The sequence below is a fragment of the Sus scrofa genome, chromosome 10 (assembly GCF_054392235.1).
Source record: "Sus scrofa isolate SSC_HxYL_T2T_F1_AM1 chromosome 10, Sscrofa_HxYL_maternal_Yorkshire_Landrace_v2.0, whole genome shotgun sequence".
Classification (NCBI taxonomy): domain Eukaryota; kingdom Metazoa; phylum Chordata; class Mammalia; order Artiodactyla; family Suidae; genus Sus; species Sus scrofa.
In genome coordinates, this window is record NC_139392.1 from 39860001 (window position 1) to 39866796 (window position 6796).

Below are 6796 nucleotides of genomic sequence, written 5' to 3' on the forward strand. Positions count from 1 at the left end.
CCCCGCCGCCCTTGCCGCGACAACGTTGCTGTCCCTGTATTAGGACGGTGAGGAGGTTCTTGTTGGTCTTCGGATGGCCGCACCCACGGTCTATGGAGCTTCCCAGGCTAGGGGTCGAACTGGTGTTACGGCTGCTGGCCTACGCCCGAGCCGCAGCCGTGCCGGATCTGAGCCTCGTCTCAACCCCCTGCGTGAGGCGAAGGATGGAGCCCGCAACCTCATGGTCCCTAGTCAGATTCGTTTCCTCTGTGCCACGAGGGAAAGTCCTGAATCAACGATGCACGGATTTAGGACGCTATGGAGGGATGCATTGGCCGGCCCCAGGTCATATGGGGTTCCGGAGCCAGGGATCCGATCCAAGTCCCAGCTGTGGCAACGTGATTACTTGAAAGAGGACCCTTTAAAGCCGGGGTGGGGGTGGCGGGAGGGGATGACACTGCATGCCATGGAGGCGCTCACCTGTCCTTTTTGTGGACACCTTTTCCGCGGTGGTGACAATGGATGCCCTGGCTGCCGTTCGGAAATGAAAGGTGAAGGCCAAGGTCCACGGTCCGTGGTCGGCGTGGTTCGTCTTCAAGGCCACGGATGAAGAAACGGGCTCCAGGAGGAAAGAGTCCAGGCCTTATGCCTGCCCTGCCTGGAGAATCCATGTCGCCACACAGCGATCCATCCCGATGCGTTCGTTGGTCCTGCGACGCCCCCTGCCGTAAGCTGCTTTTTATAGTCTCCGAAAAGGTCCGCCAGATGGCTCCCGGGGTGGGCCTGGGACGACCAAGTTCGGGGCCGGAAGAGGCCACTTCCAAGTGGGGGAGGAGTTACAAGTGGGTGGCAGACCTGAAGATAACCTGGAGGGGAGGAAAAAGGAGGGGAACCGTGACCGACCGAGCGAGCCGGAGGGGAGGGGAGGGGAGGGGAGGGGAGGGACGATGGGATGGCACCATCGGGAGTCCTGCTCAAAGAATTGGAGCCTCCTTGAGACATGCGACCACATCCATCATTCCAGAGGGAATGGAAGCGTCTTCCCCATGGTTGTACAATGATACATGTCCTTCAGAGTCCCTGAGAAAAAAAGGAATACAAGGCAAGATTTTGTCCGTGGAGGGAAGGGGGGGGGGGGGAGAACAGAGGCTCCAGACTTTGGATCTCTTGGCACAGGGGCCTCCTGCGCCGTATGGAAAGGACTGTTCCTAGGGTGCTCTCAGAATGGGATTTCTGGGTCCCACGAACCTTGTGTGTTGGACAAAGAGGCAGAAAGAGGGGTTCCCGGCTGGAAAGCCCAAACCACAGCTCTTCAGATGGGTAGGGAAGGGCAGACAGACTTCCGGCCCCAAGCAGTGATCTGGACCTCCAGAGGCCTTAGGACGACTTCACTGAGAACACGCAGAATACGACCCAGCCACAGCGTCCTCTATACCTAGCTCTGTTTCACTTTCTCTGTCTCTCTCCCCTCCTCCTCTTTCTCCCTCTGATTCTGCCTCTCACTGTCTGCCTATCCTCCGTCCCTCCCTGTCTGTCTCTGTCTCTCTCCCTCACAAGCACACCAAAGCGGGTCCCCCCCCCCCCCCCGGAAAGGACGGATGTGAGACGGACACCCTCTTCTTCCCGTCTTGAAAGCAGGAGAAAAACCTTCCTCTAGAAGCCCAAGTTCAAAGCCAGCTGTTTCAAGGAACGTCTGCCTCTGGCAAGGGGGAGGGGGAGGGCGAGGGGGAGGGCGAGGGGGCGGCCTGGAGGCAGCCTGGAGCACCCACGGCATGCATTCAGAAACCTCGTGCATCTCTCTTCCGGTGCTATCTTTTGGGGGCACGTGGTACTCTTGGGCAAGTCCTCCGAACGATAGTGGAAACAAACATCTGTCTTCTCTCCCACACCTGATGAATGCAGACAGACACACTGGAAGAGCACCCACCCCCCCTTTTCCCCCAAAGGACTCTTGTCACTGTACAGACGGGGGGGGGGGGGGGGGGGGCGGCACGGGGGTGTCACACGCAGTCTTGGTGGCTCGTCTATGTTTCCAATCCGCCCAGGCAGTGCAGGCGGCCACCACTGCTGCTGCCACCTCTCACCGATCGTTCATCCTGTCCGTCAGTGCTATGACAGCACTAAGCTCTTCAGGGAGAAAATGCTCCCTGCCTTTCCTCTCGGAGGGCACACTGAGGGCACCCACTCCCATTAACAAAGTTTATTCACCTTGACAGGAAGAAAAGAGCTTGGGGTTTCTCACACCGCTGCAGATGACACTTTCCTACCGACTCTGGAATTCTCTTGCTCATTCTCCGGTGGGCCCGCCCCCCCCATTTCAGGAGAGGGTGTTTGGTTCTGGGTTGGGGTGCGTGTGTGTGCGCGCGTGTGTGTGTGCGTGTGGGTGTGTGTGTCTGGGTGTGTCTGTGTCTTGCTTTTTCATTTTATTGGAATACAGTTGACTGACAAAGTTGTATGAACTTACAGGGTTGTTTCTGGGTGTTCGTCATGGCAGTGAAAGGAAACACCAGGATTTCCCTAGAAAGCCATCCCGTTCACCTGATCGGTGGCGTGAAGGACATTCACATCCTCCTTGAGTTTCGCATTTGAAAGTGAGGGGCGGGTGCGTGCAGCAGGTCCCCCCCCACCCCACCCCGCGCCCCGAACGTGCCTCCCGCAGTGGCACTAGGAGTGTGTGCAATGAAAGGGACAGGACACCAGACACCAGAGGACCATTCTGACCCTCCTTTCCTTCTCTCTTCGGAAAGCAGGAAATAAATCTCTTGGGTGAAAGAAAAGTGTGCTCCCTGCCACGAAATTTGGGGGGGGGGGGTGTCGGGTTGGCGATAAGGACTTCACTGCTCCCATGGCTCCTGCAATGTTCACGAATCCTCCAAATCCTCAAGGCAAGATGGTTCACAACCAATACATGAGCGAGCTGTCAGAGACACCAGGGACTGAAACACTCCGTATTAGGGAGGGGTCCTCACTCACTTTCATGCAAAGGCAGCGACAACAGCAGCCTTTTCAAAGATGGCTGCAGGCAAGAGGGTGGGGGAGATGATGGAGAAAGTGGTGGTGGCGGCGGCGGCGGCGGCGGCGGCGGCGGCGTGGCAGACTTGGATCACGTCCATTATGTTCATTCAACAAACAGTCGGGGCGACGGGAGAATGGCCGCTTGGTGGTCTGTGTTTCTCCAGGCTCCCTGACCCACTCCCTGCCCCACACCCCCAACCCCCCACACCCCCTTGGACATGGGCAGGAAGGTTTCTAGAGAAGGCAGTGCCTGACCTGCCGGCTCTGTCACCCTGGGGGGAGAACATTTCGGAGAGTCGCCAGAGGCTTCAGACTTCCTACCCCTCTCCCTCCCCCACTCTGAACCCTGGTAACTAGACTTCATTCAACCGACACTTAGGATGGGTCATCCAACTGTTCTCTCATGAAGGAAGGAAGGAAGGAAGGAAGGTGGGTCGGTGGGTAGGTGGGTGTGTTTTCTGCGTGGGGTGAAGCCTTCCCTCCCTCGATGCAAGCCTGATATCCTCACCTGTCACAGAGACTGGACCCCTAAAAAACTACTGTGTCCGGTTTTCTCCCATTTAGGGGGTTCCAGAGTGTGTGTGCGTGCGTGCGCGTGTGCGTGCGTGCGTGCGCGTGCGTGTGCGTGTGCGTGTGCGTGTGTGTGTGTGTGTGTGTGTGTTTTGAGGGCCACACCCACGGCATATGGAGGTTCCCAGATGACGGATCGAATCGGAGGCTTTAGCTGCTGGCCTCCTACACCACAGAAACAGGAATGCCAGGTCCGAGCCGCGTCTGGGACCAACACCACAGCTCACGGCAACACTGGATCCTTTACCCACTGAGCGAGGTGGACAGGGATCGAACCTGCAACCTCATGGTTCCTGGTCGGATTCATTTCCACTGCGCCATGGCGGGAACTCTGCTTTGTGGTTTTGGCGTTTGGATTCCAGAAGGTGGCGTAGGGGTCCCTGTTCGTCATCTATTGGATAGAGACTCGTGTGTGTATATGTTCATCCCATCCTCCTCATGGATCCCTCTCCCCCGCCCTCATGATTTCTTTTTCCCCCTCTGCTTTTTAGGGCTGCCCTCGTGGCATATGGAAGTTCCCAAGCGAGGGGTTGAATCGGAGCTACGGCTGCTGGCCTACGCCACAGGCACAGCCATGTGGGATCCGAGCCGCGTCTGCGACCGACACCACAGCTCACGGCACTGCCTGCCGGATCCTTACCGCCCCCCTGAGCGAGGCCAGGGATCGAACCCACACCCTTCCCTGCAAAGGTTCCTCGTCGGATGCGCTTCCATGGTGCCACGACAGGAACTCCCCCGTGATGGTTTTTTTTCACGCTGGTGTTCCCACCAACAAGGAAGGAATGGCCCAATATTCTGGAATCACCTAGAGGGGAAAAGACGCTGAAAAAGAAAGAACGGAGGGATAGATGGATGTAGATGGATCACTGAATCCCCTTGACTGTACACCTGAAACGAACACAACATTGTAAGCAAGCCCACTGTACGCCGAGCTAAAGCAACAACAACAACCAACAACCACAACAAACTTACATCTTAAAAAAAAAAAAAAAAAAAAAAAAGAAGATGTCCCCTGCAGTTCCCATCAGGGCTCAGCGGTAATGAACCCGACTAGGATCCGTGAGGATGTGGGTTCGATCCCTCCCCTGGCCTCGCTTGGTGGGTTAAGGATCCCGTGTTGCTGTGGCGGTGGGGTAGGCCCGCAGCTACAGTTCTGATTCGACCGTGAGTCTGGGAACTTCCATAGGGCTGGGGCGTGGGCGTTAAAAAAAGATATACTATATGCATACTATATACATATGTAGGAGTTCCCGTCATGGCTGGACGAATCCGACTAGGAGGCCTGAGGGTGCGGGTTCGATCCCTGGCCTCGCTCGTTGGGTTCAGGATCGGGTGTTGCCGTGAGCTCTGGTGTAGGTCGCAGACAGGGCTCGGATCCCGCGTTGTGCTGGCTCTGGTGTAGGCCGGTGGCTACGGCTCCGATTGGACCCCTAGCCTGGGAACCTCCATGTGCCATGGGTGCAGCCCTAGAAACAGAAAATAACTACGTGTGTGTGTCTGTGTGTGTGTGTGTGTGTCTGTGTGTGTGTGTGTGTGTGTGTGTGTGTGTGTGCGTGTGTCTGTGTGTGTCTGTGTGTGTGTGTATACAGATAGATATAGATATACAGATATAGATATAGATATATCACCTACCTAAAGGCCCAGGACTAGAGAAAGCATTGGGTCATTAGGATCTAAGAATCTTCTCCCCGCCCCCCAAATCCATCCATCCAACCCACCCTCCCTCCCTCTCTCCATCTTTCACTTTTCCTGATAAAGACAAAGGGACAAAAATTGTTTGTTTGTTTGTTTCTTTGTTTGTTCGTTTCTTTCTCAAAAGATGTACATCTACTTTGTAACTTATACCTCTGTCAGAGGGATGGAGAATCCTTGACCTTTTCCTCCCTACCCAAATCCTTCCAGAAGTCAGAAACTCAGTGGCTGGAAAACTGGACTGGATCCTGAAGTTTTTCCAGTTGCCTTCCATCTCTGGCTACAACTCTCTTCATGAGCGTTTCCCATTTTCTCCCACCCTTTGGACCTGGCATCCTTGTGGATGAGAACACGTATCGCTTGTCCCGAGGCCCTGAAAACGGAAGCTAGTGGAGTCCCTCGATGAACACATCAGAGAAATGGTCTCTGAGAGTGTCTCTGAGAGTGAAACCATCACCCTGTGTTCATTTCTCTAAGAGCCCCTCGGAAAGTTGGCCCCAACACCTGACGGCATTCTCAGAGGGGCCTTTCAAAAGACTGAAGGGGCGTTCCCGTCATGGCTCCGTGGTTAACGAATCCGACTAGGAACCGTGAGGTTGCGGGTTCGATCCCTGCCCTCACTCAGTGGGTTAAGGATCCAGCGTTGCCGTGAGCTGTGGTGTCGGTCGCAGACACGGCTCGGATCCCACGTTGCTGTGGCTCTGGCGTAGGCTGGCAGCTATGGCTCCGATTCGACCCCTAGCCTGGGAACCTCCATATGCCATGGGAGCGGCCCAAGAAATGGCAAAAAGACAAAACAAACAAACAAACAAACAAACCGACAAAACAAAAGACTGAAGGGACTTTCCCCTCTCCCTCTCTCTTCCCTCTGTCTCACTCACTGTCTCTGTCTGTCTCTCTGTGTCTCTCTCACACGCACACGCACACACACACAGAGTCACCGGCTCCGTTCTTCATATGTAACAGTTTGAAAGTTCCAGGAAAGGTTGGCAGCCCAAACCGGCCTTGGTACTCCAGCTCCAATTAAGTCTCAGAGACAGAGTTTTGGGGTGAAGCATAAAGAACAGCTTTATTGCTTTGCCAGGCTAAGGAGGCCACAGCAGGCTAAGGACCTCAAAACTGTGTCCTCCCTTGAGAGGGGATAGCAAGGGGTTCTATAGGTTTAGCTTAATGGTAGGCATGGGGGTGGCGGAGCTGTCTAGAAGCATCAGGGTGCTTGCATTCTTCTCCCTGGATAGGAGATTAGGATAGACCATTTCAAAGTCATCAAGGCTGGAGTCAGGTGGTCCATGGAATGTTTCCAGTGTCTTTGGGGTTATGGCATTTTGACCTTCTCTCTGGAGTGAAGATTGCTCATCCACGGGGCGGGCGTGGGGCGGGGGGTGGGGGGGGGTCGCAATCCTTAGGGAGTGTTTCAAGGGTAGAGAAAACACCAGGTTCACTACAACTCTGACTCGACAGTAGTCATTAGTCATAAGTTCGTGGGCCAAGGCAAGCCATAACCTAACGGAGACTATTTCAAAGTAGCTTTTAGCTGTAA